Here is a 26,049-nt window from a genome sequence, read left to right on the forward strand (position 1 = left end):
GATCGTTCGCCCTTAGTTTAGGGATCCCCATTGTTCCCGTGGCTGTGCCCTTCCCCGTTCATGCCTTAGACAGCCGATTAGGGTCAGGGTTGATTAGGGAGGCCACCGCTCCTCTGGGTATGGTGACGCAGGGGGGTCACAAGGAGAGAATCAGTCTCTTCCTCATTGACTCTCCTGCGTTTCCCGTGGTGCTAGGCCTACCCTGGTTAGCTTGTCATGACCCCACTGTTTCTTGGCAACGGAGGGCTCTCACGGGGTGGTCGCGAGAGTGCTCGGGGAGGTGTTGAGGGGTTTCCGTTGGTGCTACTACAGTGGAAAATCCAGACCAGGTCTCCACCGTGCACATTCCCCCTGAATATGCCGATTTGGCTCTCGCCTTCTGTAAAAAGAAGGCGACTCAATTACCACCCCATCGACGGGGCGATTGTGCGATAAATCTCCTGGTAGACGCTGCACTTCCCAGGAGTCACGTGTATCCCCTCACAGGCGGAGACGGCGGCTATGGAAACATATGTCTCCAAATCCCTGCGTCAGGGGTACATTCGGTCCTCCACTTCACCCACCTCCGAGTTTCTTTTTTGTGAAGAAGGAGGGAGGTCTGCGCCCGTGTATTGACTACCGAGGCCTAAATCAGATCACGGTGAGGTACAGTTACCCGCTGCCTCTTATCGCCATGGCGATTGAGTCAATGCACGAGGCGCGCTTCTTCACCAAACTAGATCTCAGGATTGCTTACAACCTGGTGCGTATCCGGGAGGGAGACGAGTGGAAGACGGCGTTCAGTACGACCTCAGGGCATTATGAGTACCTCGTCATGCCGTACGGGTTGATGAATGCTCCATCAGTCTTCCAAGCCTTTGTAGATGAGATTTTCAGGGACCTGCACGGGCAGGGTGTAGTGGTATATATTGATGACATTCTGATATACTCCACTACACGCGCCGAGCATGTGTCCCTGGTGCGCAGGGTGCTTGGTCGACTGTTGGAGCATGAGATGTACGTCAAGGCTGAGAAATGCCTGTTCTTCCAGCAGTCCGTCTCCTTCCTAGGGTATCGCATTTCCACCTCGGGGGTGGAAATGGAGAGTGACCGCATTTCAGCCGTGCGTAATTGGCCGACTCCCACCACGGTAAAGGAAGTGCAGCGGTTCCTAGGGTTTGCCAATTACTACCGGAGGTTTATCCGGGGATTTGGTCAGGTAGCGGCTCCCATTACCTCACTGCTGAAGGGGGGCACGGTACTTTTGCAGTGGTCGGCTGAGGCGGACAGGGCTTTTGGTCACCTGAGGGCTCTGTTTACCTCGGCTCCCGTGCTGGCCCATCCGGATCCCTCTTTGGCGTTCATAGTGGAGGTGGACGCGGCTGGGATATGAGCCGTGCTCTCTCAGCGCTCGGGTACGCCACCGAAGCTCCGCCCCTGTGCCTTCTTCTCGAAGAAGCTCAGCCCGGCGGAGCGAAACTATGATGTGGGGGACCGGGAACTGTTGGCTGTTGTCAAGGCTCTGAAGGCATGGAGACATTGGCTTGAGGGGGCTAAACACCCTTTTCTCATCTGGACTGACCACTGCAATCTGGAGTACATCCGGGCAGCGAGGAGACTGAACCCTCGCCAGGCAAGGTGGGCCATGTTTTTCGCCCGTTTTGTTTTTTCCCTTTCCTACAGACCAAGTTCCCAAAACGTGAAGGCAGACGCACTGTCCCGGCTGTATGACACAGAGGAGCGGCCCATGGATCCCACTCCCATACTCCCGGCCTCCTGCCTGGTGGCGCCGGTAGTGTGGGAGCTGGACGCGGACATTGAGCAGGCATTACGTGCAGAGCCCGCTCCTCTCCAGTGTCCAGCTGGGCGTCTGAACGTTCCGTCTGCTGTCCGTGACCGGTTGATCTATTGGGCCCACACGTCTCCCTCCTCTGGTCATCCTGGGATCGGTCGAACGGTGCGCTGTTTGGTTGGGAAGTACTGGTGGCCTACCTTGGCCAAGGACGTGAGAGTTGTATGTTTCCTCCTGCTCGGTCTGCGCTTAGTGTAAGGCTCCTAGGCACCTGCCCAGAGGGAAGCTACACCCCTTACCCGTTCCACAGGGGCCTTGGTCGCACCTGTCAGTGGATTTTCTTACCGATCTCACCCCCTCACAGGGAAACACCATGATCCTGGTCGTTGTGGATCGGTTCTCTAAGTCCTGCCGTCTCCTCTCTCTGCCCGGTCTCCCTACGGCCCTACAGACTGCGGAGGCCTTGTTTACACACGTCTTCCGGCACTACGGGGTGCCTGAGGATATAGTGTCTGCCCGAGGTCCCCAGTTCTCTTCGAGGGTCTGGAATGCGTTCATGGAACGTCTGGGGGTCTCGATCAGCCTTACCTCTGGGTTTCATCCCGAGAGTAATAGGCAGGTGGATAGAGTGAACCAGGATGTGGGCAGGTTTCTGCGGTCAAATAGCCAGGATCGCCCGGGGGAGTGGGCAGCGTTCGTGCCCTGGGCCGAGATGGCTCAGAACTCGCTCCGCCACTCCTCCACTAACTTCTCCCCCTTCCAGTGTGTACTGGGGTACCAGCCGGTTCTGGCGCCTTGGCATCAGAGTCAGACCGAGGCTCCTGCGGTGGACAACTGGTTCAGGAGCGTGGAGGAAACATGGGACGCCGCCCATGTTCACCTCCAGCGGGCCGTGCTGCGCCAGAAAGCCAGCGCAGACCGTCACCGCAGTGAGGCCCCGGTGTTCGCACCGGGGGACCGGGTCTGGCTCTCGACCCGGAAACTGCCCCTCCGCCTGCCCTGCCGGAAGCTGGGCCCGCTGTTTGTGGGGCCATTTAAAGTCCTGAGGAGAGTGAACGAGGTTTCTTATAGGTTACAGCTTCCCCCTGATTACCGTATTAACCCCTCGTTCCATGTGTCTCTCCTCAGGCCGGTGGTGGTTGGCCCGCTCCAGGAGCCTGAGGTGCGGGAGGTTCCTGCTCCCCCTCTGGACATCGAGGGGGCCCCGGCGTACTCCGTTCGTTCTATACTGGATTTGAGGCGTCGGGCGAGGGGCCTTCAGTACCTCGTGGAGTGGGAGGGGTACGGTCCGGGGGAGAGGTGCTGGGTTCCGGTGGAGGACGTGTTGGACCCTTCAATGCTGCGGGAGTTCCACCGTCTCCGTCCGGATTGCCCTGCGCGTCGCCCTCCGGGTCGTCCCCGAGGCCGGCGTCGGTGCGCACTGCCACGACTTCCGCTGAAGTCGGGTCCTCTCCTTGTTCGAGCCATCGTCGATCCACTTTTCATTTTCCATTTGTTTAGTCTTGTTTTTCCACACACCTGGTTTCAATTCCCTCATTTGCTTGTTGTGTATTTAACCCTCTGTTCCCCCCATGTCTTTGTGTGGGATTGTTTATTGTAGCGCTTGTGCACGTTCCCCGTGAGCGCACGACGGGTTATTTTTGTGCCCATTTATCTTGTTGTTCTGGATGCCGTTGGTTTTGCTATTAAATCTCTGGTTATTACCCAGTTCTTCTCTCCTGCGCCTGACTTCTCTGCCACCAATTACGCACCCCGCTACACACCAACCACAAACTGCAAATTTGAGGCCATCACCTTGAAGAGAAGTGTATTAAAGGCATTATTGATGTTTGGGGGTAGACAGTATCTGCTGTAAAAACAGTCATCTTTGTGTACAGACCAGGGTCTGGCCTGGGGTCATCTCTCCCTGGTACCATATAGAACAGAAACATTAACTCATGCTCTGGAATGTGGTCTCTCTAGGTTTAATCACCCAAAAGACATCGTAAATCTCCTGTCAGTGTTATCTCCCAGAGACCCATCCTCAGTAGAACACACACACAATAGTTATAAGAATACTCCATCTGTTGCATAAAAACAACCATTTGATGCAATAAAGGTATTATAACATAACCTTGCAATTTTCCACCATAGTATATAATCTAGCACTCTGGGACCCTGCAAACCATGTATTCTACAGAAGTCAAATGTAATGGAGTACACTGCCCATGTTGTGAATGATTGCTGTCCATACAGTGATTTGTACATTGCTAGACATGACCGCCTTGTCAACCTGATAGCCAGCGAGGTGAGACAGGTAGTCTCACCATCAGCACAAATCCATAAACATTCTTGTGTAAGAGGACGCTGGTTCGATGTTGTTGATGTTTTTTCCTATGTGCCAAATACAAAAACATGGAGCAGGCCTTTGCCGACAAGCTTCTTAAATACCAGCCACTCATGGCACGCTTGGACAACCTCAGGTGTAGGTGCAAGCTGGTGCCGCTGATATTTGACAGTCTCGGCCACGTACACAGGCTTACAGTGCGTGGCCTCCAGATTATGGGCAAAGCAGTTGGCTAGGTACTGTACTGTTTCAGCTGTCGTAGACAGCCTAGCTGTTTGGAGAAGGAGGTGCTTTCTGTACCCTTGAGTGCCATGCATACAGAGACCTTTGAAATGTTTGGATCCTTTTTTAATGTCAATTTGATTTGTGATTTAAATATAGTATTTAAATGTGTGTGTGTTCCACCTGTCTGGTGAAGTGGTCGTGTAGGTCTCGCTTCTGGTCACGCAGCATTTCCATGACCTTGCGGTTTTCCGGTGTGCAAGTGGAACACTCTAGCTAGCTCTCGGCATAGCTTTCAAAGCAGTGCTAGTGGACTGCACAGGAAGTGAAAAGAGGGCAGCATGAGGGGGCTGTTACACATGCTGCATTTGGTCTTCTGGAAAATCTTTGCACTTGTGAGAAAAGAGGTGGTGAGAGAAACAAAAAAAATACATCGAAATCAGTTCAGCCATCAAACAAATTTAGAATGTGCTTGTGTATCTTAGTGCGCAGGACTAAAACTGCCCTTAGCCTCCACTCCACATAGATGTCAAAGAACTGGATGGATGGAATATGGAGGAAACTCCAGTTGTGAACATGACCCAGCTCTAGGGGATAGGGTTTGTTTTTGGACTGGACTTTGGCTATGATTTTCCTCTCCCTCACCTGCTTCTGAGCTCCTGGATCTTGGTGCGGAGGTGGGCCGTCTCCTCACGGTACTGGCGGATCTTGCGCTCGTCGTCCTCGATCTGCTGCGTCTCCCTCTGCAGCTTGTTGATGAGGTAGTCCTTGATGACTGACAGCGTGGCCGTGAAGTTGTGTGCCAGCGTCTGCACCACTGTGGACTAACACGCGCATAGACAAGCACACAAGCACATACATACACACAAAACTTAGCATCAGTGCCCAATAAAATTCTCAAACTCTGTTATCATGCTCCGATTACTTTTCCTATTAACTTATAAAGACCTATAGATTACTTAACCCAGCAACTGGCATGTTTATCATGAATGTACGCATATGACAGAAATAAATCAGTACTCGTTTTTCATATATTGATTTGAGGTTAGCCACGCAGTCAAAACAGAACAGAAACACTCTAGCTAGTGAGACATTCAATAACAGGAAGGAAGTGGATGCAGAAAATTGCAAAGAACACTTTAGTTTCTTTTAAGTTGGTGAGGTCTGAAAGAATTCAGACAGTGACTACTAGGGAAATCCCTACAGAAAGCCCCAGTCTTCATCTACAGAGAAGGAGAAATACTGAAAAAAATGGCCACCAGCTTACCCAATAAGGGAGGCATCAGATTGTTCTGGTCGATGTGCTGCAGGACTTAGCTGATGTAGGCCTTGCAGTTCTCCTCTTTGCAGGCAAAATAGCCCAGCGCCTGCTCCCACAGGCACACTTCCTGGTCACCGTAGCGCTTGCAGGCCTCCACCACTTTGCCATACTCCTCGTTCTGCATGTGGTAGTGCATGATCTGCTGGTACCTAGAGAGAGAATGACATCATCAACAACATCATTCAAATGACATCATTGATAATTATATCAGTACATACCAATGATGTCCCCATAGTCTGCACTTGTTCACTCTCCATCAGATTTTAAAGCATTGGATCTGGGTGTTATATGGTAGACAATCCGGCTACACCAATTCCATGGTTTTAAATCCACGAGGTGGAGTCACCGAATGCACACTTCAGGGAGAAGCAGAAATATTGGAATTTGAAGTGTTTCTGACTGCAAAGGTTCAGAGACAGGAACTCACAGCTTGCCCTTCTCATAGAGGTACAGGGCCCCTTCTTTGAAGTTGTGCATCTGGCACAGGACGAGGGCCTTGTCAAATACGGTGTTGTCGCTCCTCAGCAAGGACAGTGCTGCCCCCTGCAGGACCTTCTTCCTCTACCAGCAAAAATAGAAAGACAGTCAGACCGGACAAAAATAAAACGTTTGATACTCAAGACAAAACACATAGAAATAGTTTAACATGAATTGGTGACACTACAAGTTGAGGAAATGTGTTTATTCTGAAATCTTAATTCAAAGTCATTTAGGCTGCAGGTACGTCATCTAATATTTCATTTGTAACATTTTGTATATCTATACAAGTTTAGGTTGTTTGCGTGAACACATGGCGGTTTTCAGTACACGTGTGTGTGTTTCCATCACCTCAGGGTCTTGTTCATGTGCCCAGTCCTGCAGCCGTAGCTCTAGCAGCGTGTCGTACACCCCCTGAGAGGAGAAGGGCTCCACCTCGATCATGTGCTCCAGGAAGGCCCTTAGCTCCCGCGGGTTATTAGCGAACACAGGGATGAACTCCTCTGAATTGGCCTGGGAGATAAAGGTACAGGGTCGTTCCATGCAATTTCAGCAAGCCATGACACCCACCATCTCAGATTGTTTTAAAATCATTTATGTAGTTAGAAATGGATCCGATTAGCATTCCTGCAACATTATTTTGTTGAAATATAATTAAATCAAAAGAATTCAGCTAATTGATTGCACCCAAATTGGCCATTTTAATTTATAGGATTCAAATCAAATTTTATTGGTCACATACACATGGTTAGCAGATGTTATTGCGAGTGTAGCGAAATGCTTGTGGTTCATATGATATTCAATAAATATAGTATCTAACATCCGATTTGAACCAAACTTTTTCCTAACAATGAGTAAGGAATCTAAATAAATTGTCATAAGCCACCCACGGACCCCCCCACACCAGCAACGAGTATACAATATCAGTTCTTTATGTCAGACAAGTAGTATAGAGCTGCGGCTCAGAGTATTGTGTCTTCATCCTCTGTAATGTATTCTCAGTGAATTTGGTGATGGTATATTTCCCCTGTTCAGAGAAATTAATCATTGAAGTTGTTAGGTTTATGTCCCATCCTGCATCCTGATATCACCAGGTTCTGACCACTACAATGAGTAGTGTTATTACTATTACCATGAAATATGCATTTTACCATAAGTTGATCATTATAACCATAATAAATAGTACCATCCTTATCAATATAAGCTGTATTACTTGTCTTCGACTAAATTGATAAAGCCATTTTAATTAGGGAAAGGATCTCATATCCAAAGTGCTAATGCTGCTAGACTAATCAGCTGCCCGGGGGATGTAGCTGTTAACCGCTAACGGCTAACCGGCTGACCTTGTTGGCTGCCACCGGGCCTCTGTCCAGGCTGTCTCTGACCGTGGTGTCCCAGCTGGGCTGGTAGTCGGTACACAGGCCCTTGAGGAGCAGCGTGGTGCCCTCGGGGACGTGGTGCATCAGGGTCTTGCCGTAGCGCTTCATGTTGCTCTCTGCCTGCTCGAAGGGAAGTCGCCCAATGTAGCGCAAGGCCTCCTCGTAGTTCTGTATGGAACAGAGGAAGACAAAGGGGTTTGAATTTCGGTAAAGGGTTGTTCAAATCGGATTGACTTTACCCAAGGGTAGGGGAAGAGGCTCTTTGTCCAATTATAATCATAAATTGTCATTTGAGAATGGGTTTTGTGATCCAACAATTGGAGTAGAGGAGCTACCTAAAATATGTACTGAATGTGGACAGAAGGCAGCACCAAAAGCCTGTGCCGTTGTCTTCCATCATATGTCTGTTGAAAACGCAACTTCTCTGCCCTCTCTCCCTCAGCACGATCGGGAAGCTCGAGCCCTCTTACGAGATACGTACGTTTCTGGATGCTCAGCGGGTCTAAAACCTGACAGCCAACCTGCAGGCTCTACACCAGAAGTCTCTGGCCAACGCCTACCACAACACCCTGCTGCTCAAGGATGTTAAAACTATCCTTAATGTAGATTTTCACTCTGAATTTCAGTAATGCAACATCCTGGGGAAGCCTTCATTCATAGCAACATCATTTATTGTTTATTTCTATCTATATACCATCAAATTACATTTATTTTACCTTAATTTAACTAGGCAAGTCAGTTTTAAGAACACATTCTTATTTCAATGATGGCCTAGGAACAGTGGGTTAACTGCCTTGTTCAGGGGCAGAACGACAGATTTTTACCTTGTCAGCTCGGGGATTCGATCTTGCAACCTTTCGGTTACTAGTCCAACACTCTAACCACTAGGCTACCCCGCCCCCTTTGCTGCTCATTTCAACATTGTCCAACAGCCTGAGACGGACTCAAAGCTCACCTAGCGTATTTTATCAGGGACAAGATTAAGAGATCTGTCAGATAGGCCATGTGAGCTAGGGGGGACCTGATGTCTATACAGCGGGGCAAAAATGTATTTAGTCAGCCACCAATTGTGCAAGTTCTCCCACTTAAAAATATGAGAGAGGCCTGTAATTTTCATCATAGGTACACTTCAACTATGACAGACAAAATGAGAAAAGAAAATCCAGAAAATCACATTGTAGGATTTTTAATGAATTTATTTGCAAATGATGGTGGAAAATAAGTATTTGGTCAATAACAAAAGTTTCTCAATACTTTGTTATATACCCTTTGTTGGCAATGACAGAGATCAAACGTTTTCTGTAAGTCTTCACAAGGTTTTCACACACTGTTGCTGGTATTTTGGCCCATTCCTCCATGCAGATCTCCTCTAGAGCAGTGATGTTTTGGGGCTGTTGCTGGGCAACACGGACTTTCAACTCCCTCCAAAGATTTTCTATGGGGTTGAGATCTGGAGACTGGCTAGGCCACTCCAGGACCTTGAAATGCTTCTTACGAAGCCACTCCTTCGCCCGGGCGGTGTGTTTGGGATCATTGTCATGCTGAAAGACCCAGCCACGTTTCATCTTCAATGCCCTTTCTGATGGAAGGAGGTTTTCACTCAAAATCTCACGATACATGGCCCCATTCATTCTTTCCTTTACACGGATCAGTCGTCCTGGTCCCTTTGCAGAAAATCAGCCCCAAAGCATGATGTTTCCACCCCCATGCTTCACAGTAGGTATGGTGTTCTTTGGATGCAACTCAGCATTCTTTGTCCTCCAAATACGACGAGTTGAGTTTTTACCAAAAAGTTATATTTTGGTTTCATCTGACCATATGACATTCTCCCAATCTTCTTCTGGATCATCCAAATGCTCTCTAGCAAACTTCAGACGGGCCTGGACATGTACTGGCTTAAGCAGGGGGACACGTCTGGCACTGCAGGATTTGAGTCCCTGGCGGCGTAGTGTGTTACTGATGGTAGGCTTTGTTACTTTGGTCCCAGCTCTCTGCAGGTCATTCACTAGGTCCCCCCGTGTGGTTCTGGGATTTTTGCTCACCGTTCTTGTGATCATTTTGACCCCACGGGGTGAGATCTTGCGTGGAGCCCCAGATCGAGGGAGATTATCAGTGGTCTTGTATGTCTTCCATTTCCTAATAATTGCTCCCACAGTTGATTTCTTCAAACCAAGCTGCTTACCTATTGCAGATTCAGTCTTCCCAGCCTGGTGCAGGTCTACAATTTTGTTTCTGGTGTCCTTTGACAGCTCTTTGGTCTTGGCCATAGTGGAGTTTGGAGTGTGACTGAGGTTGTGGACAGGTATCTTTTATACTGATAACAAGTTCAAACAGGTGCCATTAATACAGGTAACGAGTGGAAGACAGAGGAGCCTCTTAAATAAGAAGTTACAGGTCTGTGAGAGCCAGAAATCTTGCTTGTTTGTAAGTGACCAAATACTTATTTTCCACCATAATTTGCAAATAAATTCATAAAAAATCCTACAATGTGATTTTCTGGATTTTTTTTCTCATTTTGTCTGTCATAGTTGAAGTGTACCTATGATGAAAATTACAGGCCTCTATCTTCTTTTTAAGTGGGAGAACTTGCACAATTGGTGGCTGACTAAATATGTTTTTGCCCCACTGTATATCTAGCCCAGAAGGCTGATCTTAACAATACTACATCCTCTACTACTTTCTAATCTCTATTACCTTCAAGTCCTCCAGCTGGATCTTCAAGTACCACTCGTGGTGCTGGTGCCTCTCGGCCAGGAAGACTGCGTGACTGTGGTAGCCTGCCTGGCGCAGCACCTTGATGGCAATCTCTACGTCGAACTGGACCTCGCTCTCGCTGCTCTGAAGGGGGTCGAAGGGGAAATGAAATTATGTCAGAGCGCTGGGAGACCATACATGCATAATGTTGTACATATCTGTGGATTCAATGTCTATTCTCGGGGCCATTCATACATAAAAATGTATGCACACATGACTAAGTCGCTTTGGATAAAAGCGTCTGCTAAATGGCATATATTATTATTACTATCATCAGTTTCTAACCCAAAATCCTTCTCAGGGCAATGACTCTAGTCCTTAAGAGCAACTGGGTGTGTATGCTTTTGTTCCAAGCCATCACTAACACACCTCCAACTACTCAACTAATCCCAGACTTTAGTCTGGACCATGATTATCTGAAGGCCCGGAACGAAAACCTTCACACACAGCTAACTGCCCTGGACCGGAGTTGGAGACCAACCCTTGGTTTATTGTTTAAATGCTAACCTTGATGAACTCTTCAAGCTTAAGCTGTTTTTGAGCTTGGTGTAGCAGTTGAGAAGCAGGGTGGTGTGGTCGGCATTGGCCAGTGACTTCCGGTGCAGAGCCTGCAGGTAGGCCGTCAGGTTGTGGATCCGCTGAGCATCCAGAAACGTACGTATCACGTAAGAGTGCTCGAGCTTCCCGATCGTGCTGAGGGAGAGAGGGCAGAGAAGTTGCGTTTTCAACAGACATATGATGGAAGACAACGGCACAGGCTTTTGGTGCTGCCTTCTGTCCACATTCAGTACATATTTTAGGCAGCTCCTCTACTCATTGTTGGAACACAAAACACATTCTCTCTCTTAATTAAACACCTCTAGGGTTCCCTATCCATTGTTTTTCTCTGATACCAACATGTTGGGAGAGCCCACAATGCCTATACAAAGGTAGGGGAAACACTGACTTCCTCTCACATATCACCAACAAGATTCCAAATGACAGAAATGCTTAAGAATTAGTGAATGTTGCTTGTTGATCATGTCAACAGGACTTGATTGGATAAGACAACGGTCGGTAGCTGTAAGTACTGTAAGCACAACACCCATAAAACAAAATCCAAGTGGTTTCAATTAACATTAACTACTGGTCACTTTTTCTGCGTACCAAAGACACTACAAAGTGAATATAAACTCAGCAAAAAAAGAAAACGTCCTCTCACTGTCAACTGCATTTATTTTCAGCAAACTTAACATGTGTAAATATTTGTATGAACATAACCAGATTCAACAACTGAGACATAAACTAAACAAGTTCCACAGACATGTGACTAACAGAAATTGAATAATGTGTCCCTGAACAAAGGGGGGGGTCAAAATCAAAAGTAACAGTCAGTAGCCACCAGCTGCATTAAGTACTGCAGTGCATCTCCACCTCATGGACTGCACCAGATTTGACAGTTCTTGCTGTGAGATGTTACCCCACTCTTCCACCAAGGCACCTGCAAGTTCCCGGACATTTCTGGGGGGAATGGCCCTAGCCTTCACCCTCCGATCCAACAGGTCCCAGACGTGCTCAATGGGATTGAGATCCGGGCTCTTCGCTGGCCATGGCAGAACCCTGACATTCCTGTCTTGTAGGAAATCATGCACAGAACGAGCAGTATGGCTGGTGGCATTGTCATGCTAGAGGGTCATGTCAGGGTGAGCCTGTAGGAAGGGTACCACATGAGGGAGGACGATGTCTTCCCTGTAATGCACAGCGTTGAGATTGCCTGCAATGACAACAAGCTCAGTCCGATGATGCTATGACAAACCACCCCCAGACCATGATGGACCCTCCACCTCCAAATCGATCCCGCTCCAGAGTACAGGCCTAGGTGTAACGCTCATTCCTCTGACGATAAACACGAATCTGACCATCACCCCTGGTGAGACAAAACCGCGATTCGTCAGTGAAGAGCACTTTTTGCCAGGCCTGTCTGGTCCAGCGACGGATGGTTTGTGCCCATAGGCAACGTTGTTGCCGGTGATGTCTGGTGAGGACCTGCCTTACAACAGGCCTACAAGCCCTCAGTCCTGCCTCTCTCAGCCTTTTGCGGACAGTCTGAGCACTGATGGAGGGATTGTGCATTCCTGGTGTAACTCGGGCAGTTGTTGTTGCCATCCTGTACCTGTCCCGCAGGTGTGATGTTCGGATGTACCGATCCTGTGCAGGTGTTGTTACACGTGGTCTGCCACTGCAAGGACGATCAGCTGTCCGTCCTGTCTCCCTGTAGAGCTGTCTTAGGCGTCTCACAGTACAGACATTGCAATGTATTGCCCTGGCCACATCTGCAGTCCTCATGCCTCCTTGCAGCATGCCTAAGGCATGTTCATGCAGATGGGCAGGGACCCTGGGCATCTTTCTTTTGGTGTTTTTCAGAGTCAGTAGAAAGACCTCTTTAGTGTCCTAGGTTTTCATAACTGTGACCTTAATTGCCTACCGTCTGTAAGATGTTAGTGTCTTAATGACCATTCCACAGGTGCATGTTCATTAATTGTTTATGGTTCATTGAACAAGCATGGGAAACCGTGTTTAAACCCTTTACAATGAAGATCTGTGAAATTATTTGGATTTTTTGTAATTATCTTTGAAAGAGTTTCTTTTTTTGCTGAGTTTATATACATTCTACATTTCCTTATTGATGTTATACAATCCCAACTCTATGGGATTACTTTTCTGTAAAATCCCAGGTTTAATATGAACTATATCAGCATCTATGACATGAGCTTGAAGCGACTTAAATCCTGCATATAAATCTTATTTATCATTATTAACTATGTATTATGAAGTTGAAGTTAGATACATCAACCCCTGGGTGAGCATTACCGGATGTACTGTTGGATGGCGCCGTCGTGGTCCCCCTTCACGTAGAGGTGGTCACCATACTGCCTGAAGATCTCAGACAGCCCGTCCGTGTCTAAGTGCTGACTCTTAGCAGAGTTTATGGCCATCACAAACAGATTCTTCTTGAATAGCATCTAAAGACAGATTGAAGAGTTAAGTGCCTTACTCAATGGCACAACGGCAGTAAACGATACCTGGGATCTAAAACCTGTTGCCCTCCAGTTTCCAGTTCAATCCGATACAGAGTTTAACATAATACGTTTGAGGGGAAAAGAAGGCATGACGTCAGTCAGTGCACTTTGGCCTCACCTCTAGCTTGGTCTGAGTGTCTTTCTCCTGCAGCACAAACATCTTTCCGTCCCGAGTCAGGATGTAGAAGGAGCCCCATTCGGCCAGAACTTCGATGATGTCGTCAAAGGAAGCGCTGTAGGCAATGAACTTGTTGTCCAGGTCGTAGATAGTCAAGGTTTGCTTCTCCGACGGAGACATCTCTCTGCTCCCAAATTCAGACCTGAGTACAGAACTTGCATTCAATACATTGTCAAAGGAGTTAATATAGTTATATCACCTGCAAATATGCATGGGTGGTTTGGTTGAAAATACAACCTTCTGCATTTGTCCACTTCCATATAAATTGATTTAGAATAAAATGAATTGTTGTTTCATTGTTGCAATAAATAAAGACTGACCCTGGCCTTGAACCTTAGGGGACCCGCTCAATAGAAATGGTTGCTGTGCCAGCATCTGAGGGAGGTGTTCTTACTTGTTGGGAGACTTGGTGTTCATGGTGAGCAGCAGGAGGTATCCCCGGTGCTAGTAGGCCAACAGCTTGTGCCCGTCGAATGCGAAACAGGGCCCCCGTTCGTTGGGCTGGTAAAGGTACACACACCCGTCCCCCGCGACGATGAACTGGGAGTCCTGGTAGGGGTCTGTGAGCGCGGAGCAACGCAGCGCACAGCCGTGAGTGTCCAGCTCCAGTTTAGGGTACTCTTTCACCGTCAAAGTGTAGCACTAGTCATGGGGGGGAAGACAACACCAAATGAAACAGAAGTAAGTTAGTGCTTATGCTCCAAGGGAATAGTAGTATGGTGGCAGGCTTGGGGTCAATGCCATTTCCAATCTATCAATTCAAATCCTCATTAAAAATATGTGGCACCTTTATTGTAATTTACATTAATATCCTGAATTGAAATTGATCTCAAAAGCGATTGTAAGGACTTCACTTAGAGTGGCATTGGAAGACTCTAATTACTTACATGGACTTTTTCCAGAGTGGCAACAAATAGGTGATTGACCTTGCCCTGCTGACGGAAAGCGAGGCCCGTGATTGGACAGGTGCCCTCATGCAGTGTCAGGGTTTTACTGTGCCTGTCCCGAGTGATGTCACCCTTTGTTAACACCACTGCCATCTGTGAAGCCTGCAAGGACATGGGGATTATAGATTTATGGGGAGCAAAAACAAATGTCAAACCCAAATCTAAACTATAGCCGACTGATAGGTAGCGCTGAAGAAATGCCGCTTACCAATGGTCATAAAGTTGAGGTTCTCGTGTACAGTGAGGCAGGACACCTCTGTTGGCTTGTTCCCAGGAATAGCTGGGAATATTCTGGTACACAGAGGATTCCCGCTGTCTCGCTTGTCCAGATTCCATACCTTCACCTGGGAAACAGCTAGGTTTTTAATAACAGTTCACAAATAACTAACACTCTTTTTTTGATAGTATGTATTAAATACATCCTACAAATGTTCTTACCGGGGGGTTAATTCCTTGCTCGTCCTGCCCAACCGAGACCAAAATGCTGTGCTGCTTGAGCTGGTACAGGTGGGTCACTCGCAGCTTGTAAGCCTGAAAGGAGGACAACTGTAGTGAGCGTGTCAAAAACCATATCTGACCATCCATATGCAATTTATTCTGGGTCAAGGAAGCATCAATATAGATCAGGAGAGACAAATGTCCATTTGCATGGAGTTAGGGATAGAGGAGACAATTACAAAGGCAATACCCTGTTCGAACACTCTCAAAATGTATATCATTAGCCATAGGACTAAGAAGAGTAATGTACAAGCAATGTAAATACGTACTCTTCTTAGTCTTATGGCTAGCACATAATATATTGTGACATGACTGGACTAGTGTAAGCAAGCCTTCCACGGCATTACTGTACATCAAATAAAATGTTATTTGTCACATGCTTTGTAAACAGGTGTAGAACAACAGTGAAATGCTTACTTACAGGCCCTTCCCAACACTGCAGAGGGAAAAAATAAATAAATAATTGAAAAATAATAACACGAGGAATAAATACACAATGAGTAACGATAAATTGGCTATATAAGCGGGGGCCCGAGTTAATTGAGGTAGCTATGTACATACAGTTGAAGTTGGAAGTTTACATACACTTAGGTTGGAGTCATTAAAACTCGTTTTTCAACCACTCCACAATTTCTTGTTAACAAACTATAGTTTTGGCAAGTCGGTTAGGACATCTACTTTGTGCATGACACACGTGCATTTCCCAACAATTGTTTACAGACAGATTATTTCACTTATAAAATTCACTGTATCACAATTCCAGTGGGTCAGAAGTTTACATACACTAAGTTGACTGTGCCTTTAAACAGATTGGAAAATTCCATAAATGTATATTCATGGCTTTAGAAGCTTCTGATACGCTAATTGACATCATTTGAGTCAATTGGAGGTGTACCTGTGGATGTATTTCAAGGCCTAACTTCAAATTCAGTGCCTCTGACATCATGGAAAAATCTCAGGAAATCAGCCAAGACCTCAGAAAGAAATTGTAGACCTCCACAAGTCTGGTTCATCCTTGGGAGCAATTTCTAAACGCCTGAAGGTACCACGTTCATCTGTACAAACAATAGTACGCAAGTATAAACACCATAGAACCACGCAGTCGTCATACCACTCAGAAAGGAGATGCGTTCTGTCTCCTAGAGATGAACGTACTTTAGTGCAAAAAGTGCAAATCATTCCCAGAACAGCAAAGGACCTTGTGAAGATGCTGGAGGAAACAGGTACAAAAGTATCTATATCCACCGTAAAACGAGTCCTATATCAACATAACCTGAAAGGCCGCTCAGCAAGGAAGAAGCCACTGCTCCAAAACCACCATAAAAAAGCCAGACTACGGTTTGCAACTGCACATGGGGACAAAGATCGTACTTTTTGGAGAAATGTCCTCTGGTCTGATGAAACAAAAATAGAACTGTTTGGCCATAATGACCATAGTTATGCTTGGAGGAAAAAGGGGGAGGCTTGCAAGCCGAAGAACCGCGTCCCAACCGTGAAGCACGGGGGTGGAAGCATCATGTTGTGGCGGTGATTTGCTGCAGGAAAGACTGTTGCAATTCACAAAATAGATGGCATCATGAGGTAGGAAAATGATGTGGATATTTTGAAGCAACATCTCAAGACATCAGTCAGGAAGTTAAAGCTTGGTCGCAAAAGGGTCTCCAAATGGACAATGACCCCGAGCATACTTCCAAAGTTGTGGCAAAATGGCTTAAGGACAACAAAGTCAAGGTATTGGAGTGCCCATCACAAAGCCCTGACCTCAATCCTATAGAAAATTTGTGGGCAGAACTTTAAAAATGTGTGCTAGCAAGGAGGCCTACAAACCTGACTCCGTTACACCAGCTCTGTCAGGAGGAATGGGACAAAATTCACCCAACTTATTGTGGGAAGCTTGTGGAAGGCTACCCGAAACATTTGACCCAAGTTAAACAATTTAAAGGCAATGCTACCAAATACTAATTGAGTGTATGTAAGCTTCTGACCCACTGGGAATGTGATGAAAGAAATAAAAGCTGAAATAAATCATTCTCTCTACTACTATTCTGGCATTTCACATTTTTTTAATAAAATGGTGATCCTAACTGACCTAAGACAGGGAATTTTTACTAGGATTAAATGTTAGGAATTGTGAAAACTGAGTTTAAATGTATTTGGATAAGGTGTATGTAAACTTCCGACTTCAACTGTATACAGTGCCTTCAGAAAGAATTATTCCACATTTTGTTGTTACAGCCTGAATTCAAAATTTACTAAATATATGTTTTTTCCTCACCGATCTACACACAATACCCCATAATGACAAAGTGAAAATTTGTTTTGAGAAATAAGCCAGTAAATAAACATATATACTTTTTGCATATTTTTTTTATCTGACGTTTAGTGCCAAAAGGAGCCCTCATTCAATATTCTCCAATGGGATAATCGGTTTTCCTGTAGTCCCGCCCATTAAGTGCTGTCAATCAATGGTAGATTTCTATTAAACTGGCCCGGGTTGAACTGTCCTGTCACGTAACTGGGCGAAGTTGGTGAGGGAGGAGCGCTCTGCTCAAATTGAACAGCAATCTGCGCCGCTTGGTTATGTTGTCAACAAGGCAGCATGATCCAGCATTCATAAAATATATGTTCAAATTTTCAAACTAGTTTCCATTGGGAAGGCATATTATCAAAAGCAATCACTTTTCCCATGTGAAAACACGGAATCCTACTCATAGTCCACGTGCTAACCTATGTCACTTTTGTTTTGAGCCGACGAATGCAATCAACTTTAAGCCGGTGCAACACACGCCTAAACGGGTGCCCGGGCAAGATTAATCGAATCCCCTCTATATCATCTGTTACGCACGCCTCTAAAAAGAGGGAACGCAACGCCCTGCTGCAACTCAACTCTCCGTGAAGCGAGAAAGGACAACAAAGGCAGAATTTACCGTTACTAGGATTTATTTCCTACACGGTAATATGGGGAAAAGGGGCTGGACGGAACCAAAGGAAAGAAAGTAAATATCAAAGCTCCCCCTCTCCTATCTAACCTGCCTACCCACTTAACTTACCTAACTTAGCACCACCTGGTGCCCTAACCAAAATACAGGGGGTGGTCCGCCCAGGTCTTACCTAGTGTGCCTAGACATTGAATATACTACGGGTATATGTATGCCCTCGGGCCTCTTGCCTAAGCACTCCCTAAGTGCCTTCCCCTTCCCCCCTGGGAACAAATGAAACAGAATAATTATTAACAATTTCACAAACACTTTACAACAAAACTGAGTAAACTAACTCAGGCTACTAAAGAAGCTTTGACAAAGCAACAAACACATAACATATCAAAGCTGCTACCAACAACAACTAACACATTACATACCACACTTTCTGTTAAACAACCAACACTATATCACAATCTACTTCTCCAGCAAAAAAATCTCTCTCTCTCTAATCTTTCTCATGATCTCCCTTCTTCTGAACAGAACACTGGCTTTTAAATCTTCTGGTGGCAATGGTGATTAGAGTCAGCTGCTTCTTGACGAGGGGGCGGGGTCAGCTCTCCAATCATCAATTAGCCTGGGGTCGACCAATCAGCTGCTTGGGGAGTTTTCAGGAATCTATCTCCTGAAACACACACACTCAAATACAACACAGAAACTGGGGAACGTAACATCATCCAACATACCAGTTACAGCCAATCAGAGTTGTTTAAAGGGGTACAGGGTATGTCTACCCGCCTATCAGCTCTTTTAAGGAAGATGAGATCACTACACTGCCTGATTGATACACCAGTGTGCTTTGCGCTTAACTCAGCGGTGAGTTAACACCATGGAGTTATGGATTTCATCAACTTTATCCGATCATCATCTAGCCTGCAACATCGCTTGTTTCGTAGTCTGCTGAGCATCATGATCTAGCCTACTTTTACATTATAACGTTCAATGGCTAAGCAAAGGTAATAAACCTCTCAAAAGAGCAGGCCATGTGAGGTTAGGGAGGAGATAGTTGCTTTTCTCTGCAATTGCCGCGACAAGAAAGACAAAACATATCTAGCGAAAAAGCTTGATGTGGAGTTCAGATGTTTCAGATGTTTGTTCTTAAGTAACGTCTTCAATCAATTGAATGGACTTTAAATTTGGGACTACATGGAGGGAGCCAGGGGGGGCTCAGATCTCCTGAATGAGACGTTAGCTCCCCTAAATGCAAGAACATTCCAACTTGAGGGGGGATTTAAATAATGCTAATTTAGTAATTCTCCTATTTGTCTAAAATGTAGTGGTAAATATGTTTTACAGTGATAAATATGGAAATAAAAGCTTCCTAATGAAACAAACACACCCACATCTAAGCCATGGTTTAAACCACAGGTGTCAAACTTATTCCACAGAGGGCCGAGTGGCTGCGTGCTTTTGCTATTCCTTTGTACTTGATTGATGAATTAAGGTCACTAATAAGTAAGGAACTCCACACACCTGGTTGTCTAGGGCTTGATTGAAAGGAAAAATCTAAAACTTGCAGACACCAGGCCCTTCATGGAATGAGTTTGACATCCCTTGTTAAACCATTTATTTCTGTGACGGCACTGTCCACTCAGTAGTGCTGAATTTAGGCCTCAGCTAAGCTCCTTTACATATAGATGTTCCTTTGTATTTCCTCATTTTCTCCATTTGTTTGCCATGCGTCCTTAATAACTTCTCTGCGCACGGATCCCTTTTACGGGATCATTTTCCTAAACAACCGCTGAATTGCAGGGCGCAAAATATTACTAAAAATATTTATAATCATGCAATCACAAGTGAAATATACCAAAACACAGTTTAGCTTGTTGTTAATCCACCTATCCTGTCAGATTTTGAAAATATGCTTTACAGAGAAAGAAATCCAAGCTTTTGTGAGTGTATCAATCAATGCTAGAACAGCTAGCCCCAAATTAGCATGGTCACGAAAGTCAGAAAAGCAATAAAATTAATCGGTTACCTTTGATAATCTTCGGATGTTTGCACTCACGAGACTCCCAGTTACAAAAATAACATTTATTGTGTTCGATAAATATTACTTTTATAGCAAAAAAAGGCCATTTGGGTTGCGCGTTATGTTCAGAAAACTACAGCCTCGTTCCGGTGCTGAAAGGCAGAAGAAAATTCCCAGACGTATCAGATTCAAAAATATTACAAAAAATATTTATAATCATGCAATCACAAGTGAAATACACCAAAACACAGTTTAGCTTGTTGTTAATCCACCTATCGTGTCAGATTTTGAAAATATGCTATGCAACGAAAGCAATCTAAGCTTTTGTGAGTGTATCAATCAATGCTAGAACAGTTAGCCTTATATTAGCTTGGTCACAAAAGTCAGAAAAGCAATAAAATTAATCGCTTACCTTTGATAATCTTCGGATGTTTGCACTCACGAGACTCCCAGTTACACAACAAATGTTATTTTTGTACGATAAATATTACTTTTATAACAAAAAAACGCCATTTGGGTTGCGCGTTATGTTCAGAAAACCAAAGCCTCGTTCCGTTCGACGAACATTCCAAAAAGTATCCGTAATGGTCGTAGAAACATTTCAATATTTTTTATATAATCAAACCTCAGGTTGTTTTTAACAAACATAATCGATAATATTTCAACCGGACCGTAACCTATTCAATAAGAGAGAAAAAGAAAATGGAGAGCTCCCCTCTCGCGCGCAGGAACTATTCAGAGGACACCTGACTACTTTTGAAAAATCTCGCAATTTTTTCCAAATAAAAGCCTGAAACTATGTCTAAAGCCTGGTCACAGCCCGAGGAAGCCATTGGAAAAGGAATCTGGTTGATACCCCTTTAAATGGAAGAAAGACAGGCCAGGAAACACAGATTTTTAAAAACAATTATCACTTCCGGGTTAGAATTTCTCAGGTTTTCGCCTGCAGAATCAGTTTTGTTATACTCACAGACAATATTTTGACAGTTTTGGAAACTTTGGAGTGTTTTCTATCCTAATCTGTAAATTATATGCATATTCTACGATCTGGACCTGAGAAATAGTCCGTTTACCTTGGTAACGTTATTAAAAAAATCTGACCCCTAGCGTCAAGACGTTTTAATAAAAGTAGCATATGCCTTTATTCCAATGCATTACACTTATCATTTGGGTATTTGATTAGGATCCCATTAGCTGTTGCAAAAGCAGCAGCTACTCTTCATGGGGTCCACACAAAACATGAAATAATATAGAATATTAATAGACAAGAACAACTCAAGGACAGACATTTTGCTTTTGTCAGTCAGCTGTTAAAGGCGCTCATTGCTTTGTTTTTCAGTTGCATGCGGGTACTGGTGTTCTCTGTGCCCAGAAGTAGTCAACCATTTATTTTGCTTTATTATTAAATGACAGTAGGCCTATAAGGTGACTATTTCAGTTAGAAGAGCTTAACATTCGGTTAGAAGCTTTCGAGTTTGTAATGGCATAGGCCTACATTATTTTGGATTTGTGTACCCAAGAGAACTGTTTTCACAGTGAAACATCATGAACTATTACATAGGCATAGTTACACTTACAGTGCATCTTACAGAGATCTCGACGATCCAGGATTCGTACAGGGTTTAAGTTCAATGTTCTAATTCAATTGTTAGATGCTTAACAATGATAAATAGCCTAACACTGTCATAAATATTATTCATGTAAGGAAAGAAAGGTAGTGTTTTAAGTCACAGGATCTGTGAAGACTCCAAGCATTAACTCATGAATTATGGACAACTGATGAACTAGGGTGTAAAACATGTTTTGATTCAACTCATGTATTACATTGAATGTAGGCTACATGTTCTGCGTGTGTTCATGTGGGTAAAATTGCCTCGGCTGAGAGGGTTGACTACCGGCAGTGGTGCAGGCCTAGTGGAAGGTAATGCCTTTTACCCATCTTTTTCAGATTTTTTTTCCAGAGTTTACCTATTTTTTACCACTACATGACTGGCTCCCGCTAGGCCTATTTGAAGTTCATGGTAATACACACTGTGGCCTAGTCTAGTAAATTTACCGTGAGTGTTAGGGTGACCATCCCATTTTCTCAGGACACTTTCAGCCCCATTTCAGTGTCCCAACTTTTCAGGCTGAATGTCATTAGGCACACGGTTTGGTGTTTTGTAACAGATGTCCATTTCCATTCATCAAATGGCACGAGTATACATGCAGTTTGGATGCTGGGCTTATTTTGGAGTGGAAGAACATTAAAAAGCACAGACTACTTTTTGAAGTAATTTGTTTGACAACCAGATGAAAATATTATGTCTGGTTGTCTTCATGCCACATTAAAAGTTAATTCATTTTTACAGTTTAAATGACATCTTTATTATTAGTCTCATAAAACGCAAGAGACCACGCCGAATGTCATAGTGCAATTCGCACTCTGAGGGGAGGGATAAAACGATTATTGACGTGATTTAAAAACGTATTTTCAAAATAAGTGTTATTTTCTTCTCTGATTTGAGCCCAAACAAAAACACTCCGTGTCCCTACACCCCACCACTATATTCAGTCATCATCAGTACAGATCACTCCAGTGATGCCTGAGTTTTTAGATCAACTGAAAGTAAACATCGCAATGAGATTAAGTCCCCACAGAGGTGGTGCAGTTTGTTATAGGGACCCGTAAGAGAGAGACTTCTCCACAAAAGATAGTCAACTGAGATACGCCTTGCATAAAAGGTTTCTATGTGTAAAAAAACAACAGAACAAGACAGAGAAAATAATGAAATGATAAAGAAATAGAAAATGGAGCCGAATGTGATGTTGGTCAACTGAGATATGCCATGCATAAAAGGTTTCCTATGTGTGAATAAAAACTAAATTGTCAAGCTATGTATGTAAAACAGACAGGAAAGTATAAATGCCTTAATGTGATGCAGGTCAACTGTGTTAAAAGTACAAATGTGTTACATTATTTAAACAATTTGATACACTGAATTAGGCTAATCTTAAGCACTTAAAATGAATTTTAACATTTCATTTTAATAAGTGCTTTATAAAATTATAATTGTTTGTACATTGTTTTTTATACTGGTCCTAGGAAGAGTAATCCCATGTAGAAAATGTCTGGCCGGCCTGTGCGAGTGTAGAGATCCTGGTTCGAGACCAGGCTCTGTCACAGCCGGCCGCGACCGGGAGACCCATGGGGCGGTGCACAATTGGCCCAGCGTCGTCTGGGTTAGGGGAGGGTTTGGCCGGCAGGGATGTTTTTGGTTGCGGTCCAAATACTTAAAAGACATCCCCTCAGCCCTCAAATTAAGTGGACACTTCTGATGACGTTTCATGACGTCTGACGAGTATACACTTTCAGGGCAAGGGAGGACCACCCTTGGCCGGAAATTCATCACTCGTTCATCCTGTGATGAATTTGTGTTTTCAGCCACCAGTAACATATGGGTGCATTATATGCGCTACAGTCAATTATGAGTGCATGTCTACTTATATTAAATATATAATTATTAATATACGCCTACTGTATGATAACTAGCAAATGAATTAGCTAACTAACGTTAGCCTGCTTAGCTGAAACTTCTGATGAAGGAAAATGTTTTCAAATCTACAATTTCCAAAAGATAAGCAAACAAAAACATATTTACTTTTTACGAGATGTATTTGTGCAGTTATGTGCATTAGTAGCACAATTTCTAACTTATTTTCATTTGTTTTTACTTACACTTGTATGTTGACTTCTCCATTGATGTTGTTTTTAAGTTGTAAAGTTGTAAATGTAATTATGGGGCGTTTCAGGCCCCGGAGTGAACATAATTGTACACACGCAAACTCAACTAAAAACGAGGGCTGAGGGGCTTACGTTGCAAAATTCCCTTGCTTGGCTAATCAGTTGGACCGCCCTCCAAGATGGCGATGGGGATTCCCACAAGGGCATAAGGCGAGGAGGGTAAGTGAGGGTGTGTCTTTTATGAGTTTGAACAGCAGCCCTTGTCCCATCGTGCACTAGCGGACTCCTGTGGTGGGCCGGGCGCAATGCACGCTGACATGGTCGCCAGGTGTACGTACAGTGTTTCCTCCGACACATTGGTGTGGCTGGCTTCCGGGTTAAGTGGGCATTGTGTCAAGAAGCAGTGCAGCTTGGCTGGGTTGTGTTTCGGAGGACGCACGGCTCTCGACCTTCGCCTCTCCCGAGTCTGTACGGGAGTTGCAGCGATGGGACAAGACTGTAACTTCCAATTGGATCCCACAAAATTGGGGATAAAGGGGTAAAAAAATATATTTTTAATTATAACAAAGTACACACCAAAGAAAAGTTATTTATATATATTTAAATAATGTCTGTCCCCCCATAAATAACCTTTTTCAAATCTGGCCCCTTAAGAATATACACTGCTCAAAAAAATAAAGGGAACACTTAAACAACACAATGTAACTCCAAGTCAATCACACTTCTGTGAAATCAAACTGTCCACTTAGGAAGCAACACTGATTGACAATAAATTTCACATGCTGTTGTGCAAATGGAATAGACAAAAGGTGGAAATTAAAGGCAATTAGCAAGACACCCTCAATAAAGGAGTGATTCTGCAGGTGGTGACCACAGACCACTTCTCAGTTCCTATGCTTCCTGGCTGATGTTTTGGTCACTTTTGAATGCTGGCGGTGCTCTCACTCTAGTGGTAGCATGAGACGGAGTCTACAACCCACACAAGTGGCTCAGGTAGTGCAGCTCATCCAGGATGGCACATCAATGCGAGCTGTGGCAAGAAGGTTTGCTGTGTCTGTCAGCGTAGTGTCCAGAGCATGGAGGCGCTACCAGGAGACAGGCCAGTAGTGGTCTGTGGTCACCACCTGCAGAATCACTCCTTTATTGGGGGTGTCTTGCTAATTGCCTATAATTTCCACCTTTTGTCTATTCCATTTGCACAACAACATGTGAAATTTATTGTCAATCAGTGTTGCTTCCTAAGTGGACAGTTTGATTTCACAGAAGTGTGATTGACTTGGAGTTACATTGTGTTGTTTAAGTGTTCCCTTTATTTTTTTGAGCAGTGTAGTTGAACAGCCCTAGCATATGTGATGAGTCAAAAGAATTTGTGCAAAAAGGGTCAAAGCAGACAGTCCAGGTAGCTATTGTAAACTATTTAATTAACTATTTAGCAGTCTTATGGCTTGGGAGTAGAAGATTCAGGGTCTTTTTGGTTCCAGACTTGGTGCATCAGTACTTTTTAAGGGGCTATTTGAACAGGGCCATTGATTCAGTTGATTGTGCCTTTGAAAGCCAGTCTAATATTTTTGATTCACTCCCTTCAAGCTAATTTCTCAGACTGGCACCTAGGCTAACTTCTTACCTAGTTAACTAAAAAAGGCTCATGTCCTGGCTGTTTGCTAACGTCAGCTAGCATACTAGCCAACTCAAATGTTACTATTTAACTAGCTAAATCATTATTCATAATTTCCTTACTTGGAACTAGCTGGGAAGCATTATTAGCTCACTTGCTTAGACAGACTGCTTGCAGGGAGGGGTGTCTGTGCAGCAAGTTAGCGAGCAATAGCTAGCTAGGCTGTTCACATCATGGAAAACACTGAAAGGATATCTCCAAGAATGATGTGGCCCCGGCCCGAGTCACAAGCCGATATGCCGAAGGGGAGAACTACGTTTTTCCCATTATATCCAGCGTCCTTCACTGTCTCTTTATCAAACATACAAATCGTCTCCACTGTAAGAATGCAGCCATTCTCTTCACACTGTATCCTCACAGTGAATAAATCATGTGATACCCACCAACAAGTCATGTGAGAGAAAGGAATGAGAGCGATAAATGTAAATTATTTAAAATTTAAAAAATTCAATCAACACACGATATAATATGAATATCAATGTAGGTGGCAGGCTGTAAGTGTGAAGGTCAGAAAATAAAGTTGTTCAGTGTTCGTCATGTTAGTTTTGACATACCACCCATTAAATCGTTTTTTTTACTTGCATAAAATAAAGAACTAATTAAAAAAAAAATATGTACCAATAAGTCATGGATAGTCAGATCAATCAATCAATAAATCAGGAATCAATTAAATGGACTACAACAGTGTTTTGACTACAACTACTAGTAGTCGCCGATAAAGTAGGTCACCTTAAGAAAATGTCGTTATATAATTTTCCCCCATTAATT

The 26,049-nt window shown here is 44.3% G+C and overlaps 1 pseudogene; it reads right to left on the bottom strand.

Annotated features, from left to right (window-relative positions):
* Positions 1 to 3,776: 3,776 nt before the first annotated feature.
* On the bottom strand, positions 3,777 to 25,617 carry LOC120056975 (annotated as a pseudogene).
* Between the last annotated feature and the right edge of the window lie 432 nt (positions 25,618 to 26,049).

The sequence above is a fragment of the Salvelinus namaycush genome, chromosome 12 (assembly GCF_016432855.1).
Source record: "Salvelinus namaycush isolate Seneca chromosome 12, SaNama_1.0, whole genome shotgun sequence".
In the NCBI taxonomy this organism is placed as follows: Eukaryota; Metazoa; Chordata; class Actinopteri; order Salmoniformes; family Salmonidae; genus Salvelinus; species Salvelinus namaycush.